This window comes from Bidens hawaiensis, unplaced genomic scaffold (genome assembly GCF_021521415.1).
Source record: "Bidens hawaiensis isolate Kalapana, Puna unplaced genomic scaffold, B.hawaiensis_p1.1 tig00043465_1, whole genome shotgun sequence".
Lineage (NCBI taxonomy): Eukaryota > Viridiplantae > Streptophyta > Magnoliopsida > Asterales > Asteraceae > Bidens > Bidens hawaiensis.
The window spans coordinates 64,533-79,869 of NW_027497703.1; the positions used below are offsets into that span (position 1 = coordinate 64,533).

The 15,337-nt window shown below is 34.9% G+C and overlaps 1 pseudogene across 1 annotated transcript; it reads right to left on the reverse strand.

Annotated features, from left to right (window-relative positions):
* Positions 1-685: 685 nt before the first annotated feature.
* LOC143594319 (homeobox-DDT domain protein RLT1-like) lies at positions 686-12,925 on the reverse strand (annotated as a pseudogene). The gene is made up of 19 exons (XR_013146317.1): positions 12,574-12,925; positions 11,959-12,456; positions 11,407-11,480; positions 11,013-11,291; positions 10,503-10,586; positions 10,260-10,424; positions 9,675-9,897; positions 8,976-9,082; positions 8,808-8,894; positions 7,761-7,913; positions 7,514-7,672; positions 6,544-6,754; positions 5,531-5,918; positions 4,955-5,139; positions 4,411-4,863; positions 3,017-3,535; positions 2,307-2,411; positions 1,963-2,223; positions 686-1,454 (listed from the first exon to the last, which is right to left on the reverse strand). The product of XR_013146317.1 is annotated as a homeobox-DDT domain protein RLT1-like (transcript).
* Between the last annotated feature and the right edge of the window lie 2,412 nt (positions 12,926-15,337).

The following is a 15,337-nucleotide window of genomic DNA, read 5'->3' on the forward strand; positions in this document are numbered from 1 at the left end:
AACCCGAATAAACTTTTAGTTTTGAAATTAAATATATTTATATGTATAATAGGCTAAGTCTTAGTCACTAAAGTTATCGAAATTTGGCTCTAATAGTAATCGACTGTTGTTTTTTTAACTATTATGGATCGATTGCTTATTATTAATTTATGGATTCCGTTTATTAATAATAGCAACAATAATCGAACAACCAAATCACACCCGATTGAATACGGTTATAGTTCAAGTTAGTTTTACTCTTCTTTTGAATTGTTTTATCAAGTTAGGTTAATTTATTATTTGATAATATATGTTATAAGCAAAGAAGAATATTTTGCTTTAATTTTAGCATTATAGTTTTTAAAAAAATTTTGGTTTTGTGTCTTTTTATAGGATACACGAAACCCGATTAACCCAACCCGAAAAAACCCAAACCCGAAAAACCCGAGAGAGATTTGGGTCGAGTTTCGGGTCAAGATTTAAAACTTTGAAACCCGAACAACCCGACCCAAAAAACCCGAAATCCGAAAAACAAATCTGAAGAACACCCCTAAAGACCATCATCATATTTCACAACATACCATAAATAACCCCATCATGAAAGCTAAAATCATCTTAACCAGCATCGCATAAACTCGCCTAAATAATCTTTTTACCATGACACAAGTAAAATTCCTTTTGTGTTTTTTGTTGTTATTTAGTTTCCTACATGATTATGATTAACAACACAACTACAAGTTATATAATGCAGTATAAAAACTAAAAAAACCGAAAGAAAAAAATAAACTCTAAACATCATCTACCCTCCAAAATTGATATTAATATTCGTCTCGTCATGTTTCGAGGCTTCAATCGCTATATTCACCCGAACCAAAAGAATCCGAATCCGAATCTTCAACCTTAAAATGCCTTCCATCATTTCCATCAATATAATCATCATTCACAATCTCATCATCTTCTCCAACATTTTCAAACCCCTCTTCATCACTAATTTCCATTTCACCCCATCGGCTTTCGTTATTATTTACAAGTCCATACCCTGAACTTTCTCCGTTTTCCATTTCATACCCAACTTGATCTCCCTCGCCCTCATCATCGGATTCACTCGTTTCTTCTTCGCTAACATGGAAACTAGTGTTGTCAGTCTCCATTTTGTCAACGGGTTCAAGAATCCATTCATCAACATTAAAGTTCCTAACGGACTCGTCTTCTTGAGCCTTTTCAATTATTCTTTCCCCTACGGTTGATGGGCCCGTTTCATGTGTTTGAGGTTGAATAACTTGACTCGTTGTGGCATCGGCTTTGAAGTTTTGTCTGCCGCCGAACACCGATAAGTCTGCCGACCGTTTCTGCAACCTCACACCACCACGACTACGACCACCACTGCCACCACGAGGCGGTTTTATAAGTTTGTTGTGGTCTGTGTTCACGGTTTTCCCAATGTTCTTTAAAAATGTGAACTTTAATGGAGTTTTCTGTGGAGAAACACGTTAAAAGACTAGATTAATGTCTGAAAGTTAATTAACCTTAACCGGTTCATAGCTAACATAAATTATTTCAAGAAACCGTGAAGAATATGATAAGTGCAGACCACTGGCATATTAGGCATACACCACTGACAATTCATACGGGCTCGTATAACTATACTGAAACTGACTGATGTGACGGTGTGTTGTATCAGATGTCATGTGGGCCTGTATGACTTTTTCGCCAAATCACACGGGCTCTCTGATCACAAACGACCCGTATGATACAGCCAAAATGTTCATACAAAGCGTATAAGGTATTATATGGGCTCGTGCAACTTACTGAAACTGACAGATGTGACAGTGGTGTGTTGTGTCAGTTTCTATACGGGTAGAGTATGGTGTAAAAGTTCGCTTTATACTGCATGTATGACATATGTGATAATGTGATAGGTCTGTGGTTTGAAAAGACATACGGTCCATATAACCTCATATGACTCATATAATTCAAGTATACCTCGACCACAAGATCGTTTGCTTCGTGTACCATCCTCAGCTCAGCTTTCTGTTCAGGAGTGTATGAAATTAAACCATCAAGCTCCAAAAGCCTGAGACATACAGCAGCTGTTGTTTGTGGTATCCATGGAAGTACAGGAATCGACCCTGCACCCGACCCCACCTGGCCCGATAAGCCGGCAGTCCCAAGCAGTTCCTCAGTAGTCTCAAACTCTAAAGACAAATAGTCCCGTTTTATGACACTCTCAAACTGCGTAAGAACCTGCAACCACCAGATTTTACCCACGTTATATTACAAAAACAGCATCTTTTTTTAAATATAAAAACCGTTTTCTTGAGTTGTACCTGTAAAAGATCCGCGGGAGACGATGAATCATGCAACTTTGAACCCCAAATGTTCCGACTGTTTTCGGTCCAAGAAGATTGCAGGGCCTCACATGGGACGCAAGCCTGTGACGTTTCCATAAAATTTGTCAAAAGTCAAATCATAAGGCCCCTTGTGAGCTAGTTGAGATCAGCTCGCTAAAAGATCGACTAGAACCGAGCTTAAACGAGCAGAGCTCGGGCTTCGTTTACTACATGCCTAAACAAGCTCAATATTTATATAATCATTATTTAATATACTAAATATATAATTACATATTAATAATAATTATTATTGTATATAATACTATGATATAAATAAACACAACATAAATACTATTGTAGTATTATTATACATAATACTATGATATAAATTAATTACAATACAATAAGCAAGCCAAGCATCATATAACTTTTATTTAATATATTAAATATGAATTTATAAAACAATTATTTTGCATAAAAAAATTTATGATAAATGTTATATATTCAAATTTTAATTAACTTATGTATGTAAGGCCAATAATAAAAAAAAAACAAGCCTAGCTGGAGCTTGAAAGCTACTCACGAGCCGTGCTCGAGCCTAAAAAAGCTCGGATTAAAAATATATTAAGAAGATATAAACACAAATAACAAAAAGGTGATTAAAAATATATTAAGAAGATGAATATTAAATCCCATATAGATCTTACCTCCAAGATCGTTAATAAAGATTTGATCAGTCGGATTCTAATCGGATGGGTGATATCCCAGTCGTTTGGATCGTTAGCTTCACGAAAATTATCTTGAACATCTAAATCAGGATAACACAATTTGCCACCAAACGTGCTGAACAATCTATAGCATCGGGGACAAACAGCCTTCTCATAGCAATAACACCCGTGACATGAATCACAAATCCCCTGTAGCGGGGTGCACGATTGTTTACCATGTGCCTTAGCCGACAAATTTGATGAATATAAGCATTCCGTCCACATCCACTTTTCTAAATCTTGGTACCGTTTTACAGCGTTTTCTTTCTCCAATTCGTTCCTTGTGAACTCGATCTTGAACGTTGATGAGTCGGTTGAATCGGATGTTGAAACACACTTATTGTTTGAATTTCTTCTGATGTTTTCTTTGAATGAAGATTCTATTTTTTGCAGCATTATGTATAAGTGAGATTCCCGGGCTCCACGTGTATCCAATGATGACAAAAGAGCATCAAATGCCTGCATTTAATATGACAATATTAGTTGAAATGGTTTCATATTTATAATTTAAACAACAATTAAAGAAACTTTTTCAAGAATTTTTAAATCAAAGTTACCGCCTTTTAGTTAGTAGTCTTTACAAAGTTTTGGTAACTATATATTACTTTTACATAATTCAAGAACGATCAAAGTATCAGGTTGTTCAGAAAACTCACGGCTTGTGGCTTGCTCAAAATCGGCCCATTCCTAAGCGAGCCGAGCCGGGTTGGTTTGTAAACAAACCAAACCCGAGCACGCTCGTTTAGCTGGCTCGTTGAACTTAAAGCCCAAATTTTAACAAAGTGTTTAAACTATGAATTTTGTAGTTTATTAATTATGCACTATATGTATGTCAATGATAATGTTTTTTTTTCTTTTAATATATAACAGTACGTGTAAAATATAACGCAGTGACTTTGTAATATAGCGCGCTCAACATTTCAGCTCATTAAGATAAACAAGTCAGCTGGGCCCGGCTCAGCTCGTTAACAGAACAGTGACGTGTTAGATATGATAACAAAAAAACATATAAGTACAATACTAATCTAAATGTTCACATAACGTGTACAGAGATTGTATACGTTAATAATACACTTATGGGTGAATATCAACTCATTAAATTGAACCCGTTTGACATCTTTTAATGAAAAAGATTTAAAAAAAAAACATTAAAATTCTCTTAATATTAAAAGTTCCCGTTTGACTTTGGCCCATCATGGCTCGGCTCGTTTACAGCCCTAACCCAAATCAATCCATTCTTTAGTAAATTAGTGAAATCAATATCTCAAAATTAAAGGATTATGACTTGTGCATTGTATTTTGGCATCTAAATAAACACATATTATCAAGTTTACCTCTTCTGAATCAATTAGCCTCCAACAACCATTTTGCAATTCAACAAATATCCGGCCCGACCCGGGATCAAGCCTGGAGTTAGACGTCACAAATTGCCAATATCGATTACGCCTCCGATCCTGACCCAAAGGCAACGATCTATAAACATACATTTCCTCTGCTTTGTGACCAATATAAGCTTTCAACCGTAAACGTGACCTTTCAGTCGTATTATTTCCATTATTTAGATTTTGACCATTTGTCAGGCCCACGGAACCATTTTGACCAATTTGTAGATTTCGGTCAATTTTATTATCAGTTGATTGAATCATCGGGCTTTGACTGCCTTCTGTACTTGCAATAAAAGAATAATCTTGAAATTTGGTTGTGAATTCTTCCTTTAAACGTTTTTTATCGAGTTGTGATTCGCTCCACATTTGCTTTCTGGTAGACGTTGCAGAATCTAACCGATCCTGTAAAGGGTTTATACAATAAAAAAAGGTGAATAAAACTTTAAAATAATGTACTAAAAAAGTTTGAAAATTTATGATTTTTAATTATTACCTCAAGAACAAGACGAATAGTGTTTCCTTCATTGACGACACCAATTAAAGCAACGAGAGCATTAAGACGGTCCTCTACACAAAGATCTGAATATTCCCCTTCTGTAAGCCCTTGAACCCACGGATCTCCTAATTTTCTTTCATCAATCTCGGTACTCTCTTGATTAATATTACTCAACCCGACACCTTGAAAAGAAAAAAGAAGCTAATATTAGGTTGAAAAAAATAAGCTCAAATGAGCTCGACCCTAGAATAAGCTTGTTCAATAAACGAGCCAAGCATGAGCTTCACTCATCAAGCTCAAGCTGGCTCGCGAGCCTAAAGAAACTTAATATTTATATAAATTTTATTTAATATACTAAAATTATACACATATAAACGCACACAAAATCCTTATAAATGCATATAAATTAATCAATAAACAATAAATAATCGAGCTCGAGCTTGAAAATCTACTCACGGACCAAGCACAAGCTCAAGTATGTTAGAAGAGCTGAGTTCAAGCTCGACTCTTTTACACCCCTACTTATAAAATAAAAACCACTTTTAAGGCAGGAGAGCTATATTACGAACTCACCAGCATTTTCAAACTCGGTTTTTATACCAACATCAACGTCTTCACAAACGGATGTTTTAACACCTTCATTGTAAAAGTTAGCATCTTTGATAGTAGGAGTACCAAAACCATCAATTTCTTGACCCTCAACAACCTCAGATTCATAATCATCATCTTTCTCAACATCCTCAACATTGACCCCGGATAAGATCCCGCTCGCATAAGTTCGTATCTTCTCTTTAGCCGACGAAATTACTTCATCAGCAGTAGCAGGATCCTTCCTATACGGAGGGCGAACACAATAAGTGGAAGGAGCTATTCTTTCAAACAACATTTGGTCCCTTGATAACGCAACCGAGATTGAAGCATCGGGTGTCTTGCTTGTTGTAAGATCACGAAGACCCGTTTTCTTCAAAAGTTAGAGAAAGAACAGTCAAAAAGCAATCTTCAGGGATAACGAAAAGTCAAAATACAATCTTGGTTAAAATAAAATAAAGTGGTATATATAGAAGTCAAAATACAATCTTGGTTTAGATATATTGGTCAAAATATGCTCTTCACAACAAAAGAAACATCAAAAATGCAATCTTTATGGATAAAGAGAAGTCAAAATACAATCTTGGATAGAAAACAGAGGTCAAACTATATATTTTTCAAAACAAAAGAAACCTCAAAATGCAAATTTTATGGAAAAAGAGAAGTCAAAATACAGTCTTTGTTTTAAATAAACAGTCAAAATACAATATTCATAACAAAAGAAACATCAAAATGCAATCTTTGTTAAAAAGGAGTGGTCAAAAATCAAAATATGTCGTTCGTAATGCAATATTTCGGGAAAATGAGAGGTCAAAATACAACCTTCGATAAAAAGTAGTGCTCAAGATGTATTATTCCATAACAAAAGAAACATCAAAATCAAAAAGCAATCTTCATCGAAAAATAGAAGTCAAAATACAACCTTTGTTAAAATAGAGTGGTCAAGATATATTATTCATAACAAAAGAAACATCAAAATACAATCTTAATTTAACAACCTGAATCTTTTCGGCAAGTTCCAAAACGTTTAAGCCCTTGCTACCCTCGAGACAAAGAACATGATAAGCAGCAAATTTGAGTGTCCCGGGAGTCATGCGATGTCTTGACTTCTTTTGAAGGTGGGTCCCTTTTTCTTGCATCAATGTGACTGCATTCTCAGCAGCCCGAACCATTCCGGAGCATGGTGATTACATCCTCACAACCTTTAACCTGCACAAACACACACCAGATAAATACGCAGGCTAACCTTAAGCTGTAGCAAGTCGTATATGAAAGTGATTATCAAGAATGATTATTGGACCCGCAAACAATAACTAGACCCTAAAAACAATTACGAACACTTTAAACCACAAACAGATAATCAATTCGAAAAAGCAAATACAAACACAAAGTAAATATGATTAAAATAATACACTATTAACATAATAAACTGATTTATATCAAAGGTTGTAAGAAAACGCGTAAACCATTCAAGCTGCTTGTGAGTTACCAGAGATCGCTCGGCGCTCGCTAAAAGTACGAATCGATCCAAGCGTAAACGAGCTTGAGCTTCACTTATCGAGCTAAAGCTGGCTCGCGAGCCTAAACAAGCCTATTATTTATATAACCTTTATTCTATATGTTAAACAGATACTCATATAATACATATTATTATATATAAAATTTTGATAACAATGACTAAATAACATGCATTATGTTATATATATAAAATATAATTATAACATGTTTACAAATTATAGATGCATATAAACTAATTAATAAATAATAAACCGGCTCGAGCTTGAACACAGGCCGAGCTCGAGCTTGAGTTGTAAGTTAAATGAGCTGCGCTCGTGCCTAGACGAGCTCAGACTCGGCTCTTTTACACCCCTAATTGGGTTGAAAATTGCCACCTCTAAATTCACTAATAAATTTAGACCACAAACAACAATTTATTCAAAAAGAAAAAAAAAAGAACATGATACGCACCTCATCATTTTCAGGCAATAAGCCCGAATGTTTAACTTTATCTTTTTTCAATCGGGGCCCAAAACCAGCAGATAACGCAAACTGTCTAAGTATTTCAGGCCATGTTAATGGGTTTAGATGTTTAAGCCAGCTGCGTATGTCAAAGCCCCACAAATACGCCTATATCAAAAAGAAAAAATAAAACATTCATCAATATATAATATTAAAGACAATTGTGAACAAATATCTTGAAACTAAAACAAATTACCCCTTCGACAATTTGGGGATGACTACCCTCGGGATTACCAACAGTGTATTGATTAGTGCCTGGCCCACCAGAAGGCGTCCTTGCAACATCTTCAATATCTTTTATTATCAGCTTCAGGAGAGCAATGTGAACCTCTCCTAATAATCTTGAATCCTGATATATATAATAATAAATGACAATAAAGTTGTTAAAAGGGTCTTTGAAATGAAATGAAAAAAAAAACAAAGATTTTTGTAGGGTGTGAATGGGTCGGTTTTGCCAGTTGGGCTTAAACTTTTTGGGCCGAACAAAAAAAGGTCCAGAATAATGAAGTTGGGCCTGAAACTTTGAGTCTAAATTTGCTTTAGTTAATAAATTATTGATCACTACATATTTGGCAATAACATTTTTGGGCTACACCATTACATATATATATATAAAAACAGAACTATAAGTTATAACCCATCAAATCCATAACAAAAGTCATTTTTTCGGTTTTTATGGGTTCAGTTGGATTATAGATGTCGGTTTGGTTTTTACGGTTCTTTTCGGTTTTCGAAACATGCAAAATTGAAACCGCGTAAGAAATTCGGTTTTTGAAATATACATAAAACGAAACCATCGAGTTTAGTTTGGGTTCGGTTATGTCAGTTATGCCGGGTATATAAAAGTCGGTTCCAGTTTTACGGTTCGTTTTGGCATTTGGTGCATGCATAACGGAAACCGAACCAAAAATTCAGTTTTTGAAAAACATAAAACCAAACTGTCTGTTTTGGGTTAGTTCGGTTATGGCATTTTTTTTATTTATACAAATTCGTTTTAGATTTCAGTACATGTGAAGACTGAAACCTAACCGAAAATTCAGTTTTTCAAAAAACATAATACCAAACCGTCAGTTTTGAGATAGGCTCAGTTATGTCAGTTATAAATGTCAGTTCCAGTCTTATGGTTCATTTCGGTACATGCAAAACCGAAACCAAACCAGAAATAAATATAAACCAAAGCGATGGTTTTGGGTTGGGTTTATTTCGGTTTCATGCACACCACTAAATTTTGTGTGAAACTCACGTAATCATGAAGAGCCTGAATAAACTCATCAAGGGTAAACGGCCAAATCCCAAGAATGTCGGCAAACGTCATACAAAATCTCCTAACCTGTTACGTAAAGGTTATTCTGAATCGGTTAATAAAAAGAACATGAATTGTGAAATGCTGAAGAGAGGCAAAATAAACTACCATGAAAAGATTTCCAACGTTTTCTTCTGAATCAATCCATGGATGAACCGAAAACGGGTTTTTAAACCGCTCTTGCACGGATTTTGGTGGGAACACACATAAACGATCTGACAATAATGTAACACATATAAGTACAGGTTACACAAAAATACATTATCACTAATATCTAAAATAGATAAATCTTGTTACAAAAGCAATGCAATCAATAAAGTATAATGATGAATAATATTGTTTTCTTTTGAGTTTACTTAAATTTTGGTTTTCTATTTTAAACAAATGTCTTTCCATTATCTGCTTTAATTTCAATTTCAATTCCAATTCAGGAAAGTAAGGTTTTATCATGGAGATTTAAATACTGTTGGTATTCCAATTTATATAACAGCCCATTTATCCGTAGGTATTTATTGTCGAAACCACTTTTGACCCGAACCAAAAAAGACCATCTTTTTAAAAAAAAACGTTACCCTGCTCGACTCGACCCGTAAGAATTTTTGTCAAAACTGTATCTGACCCGAATCAAGACTACCTTTTTAAAAAGACTCGTTCTGCCCCGTTAACCTGCCGACCCGTAACTTATTTTGCCAGAACCGTTCTGACCCAAACCAAAATGACCATTTTGTAAAAAGAAAAAAAACATGTTCTAACATGAACCCATTATGACCCGCATAGTGAATAATGGCCAAAAAAAGTGGTATCTACCTCGAAAGGCATCAAGATTTTGCAAGGTTTCATAGTCAAGTGAAACTATTGAAGTCAACCCTTTATGAGATGCAGCTAATTCCAACAATTCTAAGCGTTCATCTTCAATTAGTTCCATGGACTCTTTAGCAATTTTCCGTGCTGCTGCCTTCTCAATAGCAGCCTTCATTTTTATTGCTTCCTTTTCTCGTCGAATCTCTTCTTTTTGTCTTAGCCTCTCCGCCTTCACCAAAGTCAAACATATATTTGAAAGAGTCAAACTCAAAACACCGACTACAGATAAAGCTGAAACGTTGAACTTGAGCTAAGCCAGCAAAAATCTCGAGCTGACTTGTGGAGCCAGCTCATTTATTTAAAAAAAAACTAATTTTATTTTTAACATGCAGATAATGTATAATTTGAGGTTTAGAATTTAAGCTTTAATTTAAACAAGCCGGCGAGCGAAACAAGGAGCCAGCTAACGAGCTTACATTGGCTCGGGCTTGGCTCATTTACAAACGATCCGACTTCAAACAAGCGTTTATCGAGCAAGTCACAAGCTTGTTGAACAACCCTAACTACAGGAGTAAAATGGTAAATCATTACCTTTAAAGATTCCTTTTGCAAAAACTTTTCTCTGCGTTCACTTTCACGTCTTTCTTCACGCTGGAATTTTTCTTCTAGTCGTTGCCTTTCCCGCAAAAGTCTTTCTTCTTCCTTCCGTCTCTCACGGTCTTGTCTCTCCATATCCCTTTTCATTTGTTCTTCTTTCTAACATAAGAATAAAACACAATGACATAAACTTTACAATAAGACCTGAGAATAAAATTATTTTAAAAAAGCTCATACCTTTTTCCTCAACATATCTTTTTTTTCAAGCTCTTTCATCATCATCCTCTTTTCAGATGGACCATCCCTCCCACCATCTTCACTCTGCAAGTGTAACCACAAATTAAAACACAATGTTACATATGTCAACTGGGGGTGTAAACGAGCCGAGCCACTGCTCATAAGCTACTCAAGATCGGCTCACTAAAAGCTAGAGTGGAACCGATCTTAAACGAGCTAACGAGCTCGAGCCTAAAAAAAGCTTGTCTAATAAAATAGCCCGAGCTTCACTTATAGAGCTCAATCTAGCTCGCAAGCCTAAACGATCTCCTATTCTTTATATACGCTTTTAACATGTTAAATACAAATTTATTTAAAATTATAATCAAATCATATAACTCTAAATCTATAAAAATTAATAGATAATACAAGCCGAGCCTGAGCTCTTGTAAGTTGAACGAGCCGAGTCTAATCGAGCTCTCACGCTCGGCTCATTTACACTCTTAATGTCAAGAACGATGACAAGTATACCTTGCGTTTTCTCCACATTTGCATAACTTCTTCATTGGGTTGAATGAAGTCGTTATCATGTATAGGTGAAGAAAAATGTCCCATTTCCCTTCTATGCATCGATAAACTGACACCCTTTGCATGTCCCGAGGCACCATATGTCGGTAGTGGTAGACCATTATGGACTAATCTTTGGTCACTTGGGTAACTAATGGGTGAATCATATAACCGAGAAACCGCTCCATATGGCTCATGTTTTATACTAGGAACACCACTGTCTTGAAGATTAGCCATGTCACCCTATAGATTTACAAAATATTATAAAAAAAGGTAGTTTGACCGTGAGACTTCTTCATACATGTGTGTGTGTGTGTGTGTGTGTGTAAATGAATTGTAGTAAAAGTAGAGGACTAACTTTCATTGGCGGATGCTCAAATAAATTTCTTTCATACGAACGTCTACTAGTTTGACCGTGAGACTTCTTCACCGCTACAAAACAAGCAACACCAAACAAAAATATATAAATATTAATAAATAATAAGTAAAAAACCAAGAAAAAAGGAAATAATCTGAATGTCTAAAACATCAAATACGATATGAATATAAAAGCTATGTCATCATTCACAATAACAAAATTGTGTAATAGATATCTCATTCATAAATAAATATGAATAATAATAATAAATATACTATTTATACATAAAGATTTAATTAAAGAATTGCCCACAAAACTATATTCAGTTCTAAAGGTCTATTTTTTGGCCATGTTGGATCTTTAAGCATTAGGCATTTAAGCTATAATGTATTTAATCATGTAAATAAAGAAACCGCAACATATAAAAAGTTTGTTTCATTCCATCAAATAAGAAAAATACATATGAAAATACTATATGCTACAATATATGCTCACATACTCCAATTACTCACAGTTGCATAATATATCATTGTTATCAAATACAAAAGGTACCTATAGGTGTCCCAAATGCACCCGGAGGCAGTTCATCAAACTCGGTTCCAAGAGCTGGTCCATCATCTCTTAACGGTTCACCCAATTGAGCCTCAACACACTCAACTATCCTTCTTAACATCATCCTCTCTTGAGTCAACTCATACGCCCTGCTATGCACCAACGGTTCATTGAACTCACTAGAATCCGAATCAGACCCTGAACCCGACTCTGATCCAGACTTTGACCTGGCCCATGACTCACGATACGACCTCGACCACGAACCATGGTCACTCCCACCACCACCAACACCAACACCGCCACCGCCACGGTCAACCATAACAAACTCATGTTTAACCGGTTTTATCAGCTCCTTACGATCCCCACCGGACGTCTTTAAAGTTCCTTCCTTTTTATCCTTTAACCGCCGGTGACAAAACCACATTTGCAGTTGTCGATCCGTTAACCCTAAAGACTCCGAAAGCTGTGCTCTTACCGCCTCAGACGGATACATATCAGCTGCAAAACAACACCAATCACAAAAAAACTGCTCAAAAATCAAATCTTTAAAATCTTAAACTTCAACAATCAACAAATTACCAACAAACAAATCAATTAAATTAACAAAACACATACAAGCATATGTCTTTTCAAGCATATTAAGCTGAAAAGGGGTCTTCATCTGCCGTTTAGGCTTCTTAGATCCATCCGATTGACCATTATTATGATCATTAACGTTTCGATTACTTTCTCCTTCGGAACCCGTATCCATCGAATCGAACAAACCCACGAAACCCTAGATAATCAGACCCACAAAAACTAGGGTTCCAGGTCGAATTTCAACATAAAGATTCCGACCCACTAATTATTATCATCAATCAAAGAAAACCCAGAAGCGAATTTCAATTTGGTTGAGTAAATCGAAATGGGTCAATTAGGGTTGATAATAATAATAATAATAATAATAATAATAATAATAATAATAATAATAAAGGGGTAGAGAGAGAAGGAAGGAGGAGGATGTTGTTCTTGAGAGAGAGAGAGGGAGGAAATAATAATAATATAAATGTGAATGTGAATGTGAATGTGAATGTGAATGTGAATGTGAATGTGAATGTGAATGTGAATGTGAATGTGAATGTGAATGTGAATGTGAATGTGATACTGTTATTATTTGTTTCAATATCAATTCCAAAGGAACAAGGAAAGAACAACTTTGATCTGATGATTAATCTTTTCATAATTATTTGTTTTGTTTTGTGCTTTAAAGTGTGATGATTTAATTTTTGTTGTTGAAATAAGAAATTGATTGATTGAATTCTAATGAGACCCAAACACGTTGTGTTGTGTGTTGTGTTGTTTCTTGGAATTTGTAAATAGTAAGATGGATGATGATGATATGATAGATGGATGAATATTCTTATATTCAATTGTTTGGTGTTTTTTTTTTAATCTGAGAGATATAAAAAGGAGTTGAATTTTGGATGTTTTTGTTATAATTTTTGGTACTTGGTTTATAGCAGTATATCAACAGATGTCTATATTTAGGTTAGGTGTTTAGTTAAATTATGTATGTGTGTTTATTAGTTTTACTGGTTCCTGGTTTTTTTTAAGGTACAAGTTGTGTTATTGTTTGTTAGATTGCTTTGGAATCTTCCATTGGGTTCGTTCAAGTGTTTTTCCCTTTGCGGTTGCAGATATTGGGCTTACTAGGCCCACATATAAGCGTGTTTGTATGGACCTAAATATTCTATTAAACCATAAGCGTGTTTGTATGGACCTAAATATTCTATTAAAATAATAGGTTTAAAATTAAAATCGTTGAGAGTGGGGCCTAGATTTTTAGGCAACGCATCTAAGTTATGGATGACAATGGGTCGAGTTTGGGTCGGGTTTAGTTATTCCCAAACTCATACCCGGTTTTGAAAGTCCGTCCCAAACCCATCAGGTTTTAATTGGGTAATTACCCGTTGGGTTTCGGGTTTTCCCATCGGGTTTCGGGTTTCTTATCTGGTTTTAATAAAATATCCGTCGGATATACCCGGCTCAAAACCCGCTAGATTTCTACCGGGTTTTGACAAAATATAACTAATCGATTACAAAGATGGTAATGTCACAAATAATTGACATAAACAAATTCCGACAAATAATATATTTGGAATATAATATATATATATATATATATATATATATATATATATATATATATATATATATATATATATATATAATATAATAAGCTATATCGGGTACATCGGGTATATAATCGGGTAAATGGGTTTATGTTATAGGGTAATCGGGTCGGGTAATCGGGTATATTAGAAATCCCAAACCCGTCTCAAACCCGCGAAAAATTTCAAAACTAATCCCAAACCTTAATGGGTCGAGTATTACCCATCCCATTTATGTCGGGTTTCGGGTTTTCCCATCGGGTTCGGGTTTCATTGTCATCCCTAATCTAAGTTCTAACTAAAGGTGCACACGGAAACCGGTTAACCGGTTTTTTCTAACCGAGTTTGTAACCGGTCCAATCCTAACCGGTTACTAACCGGCGGTTAAGATCGGTTAGTAACCGGTTTGTATTTTGATCTCAAAACCGGTTATAAACCAGTTAACCGATTTTTTTTATTATTATTTTATGAAAAACCGGTTATTAACCAATTAACTGGTCCAGTCATAACCGATTCTCTAACCGGTCAAAACTGGTTACTACCCTACCCGAAAAACCGGTCTAACCGGTTACCAAATTAACCGGTTAATGGTTAACTGGTTAACCGATTTGTGCACCTCTAGTTCTAACAATGGAGTTGATCAAAATTTTTGTTGAGCATGTGCGTTTTTGTTATCAAGGTGTTTCCTTATTAGTTTTTTTTTCTTGATTCATTTAATAGTTTTGATCAACTTTGTATGTAACTAATAGTAACCTTAGTTCGTATTGATTATGGATGTTTTTAGTATAACTAAGTTATGTTAGTTATTGTGCATAAGACTACTTCCATTAGTAATCTTATAATGAGATTGGTGGGCCCAAAGTTAAAAAAGAAATTGAAAAAAGAAAATAATGCAATCTAGATTGGCAATCTAGGTTGGTGGAGCAAACCTAGATTGCAATCCAAACTAACCTCCGATAACTTAATTATTTAATTAACTTTTAATATTCTAACTAAAAAAATAATTAAATACACGATATTTCTTAAAAAAAAATTATGAACATTCCGATATAAATTTTATTAAAAAGGGACTTCGCTAAAAAAACATTTTTTTTAAGTTGGGATGGGTTGTGAATGTGTATAAAAGATTGGGTGAGTTAAATTATGTAGATTGGAGAGAGAGAAACTAATTTTATAATGTAAAATTGAGATTGTGAGATTGCCAATGGGAGTGGTCTAAAAATTTTAAC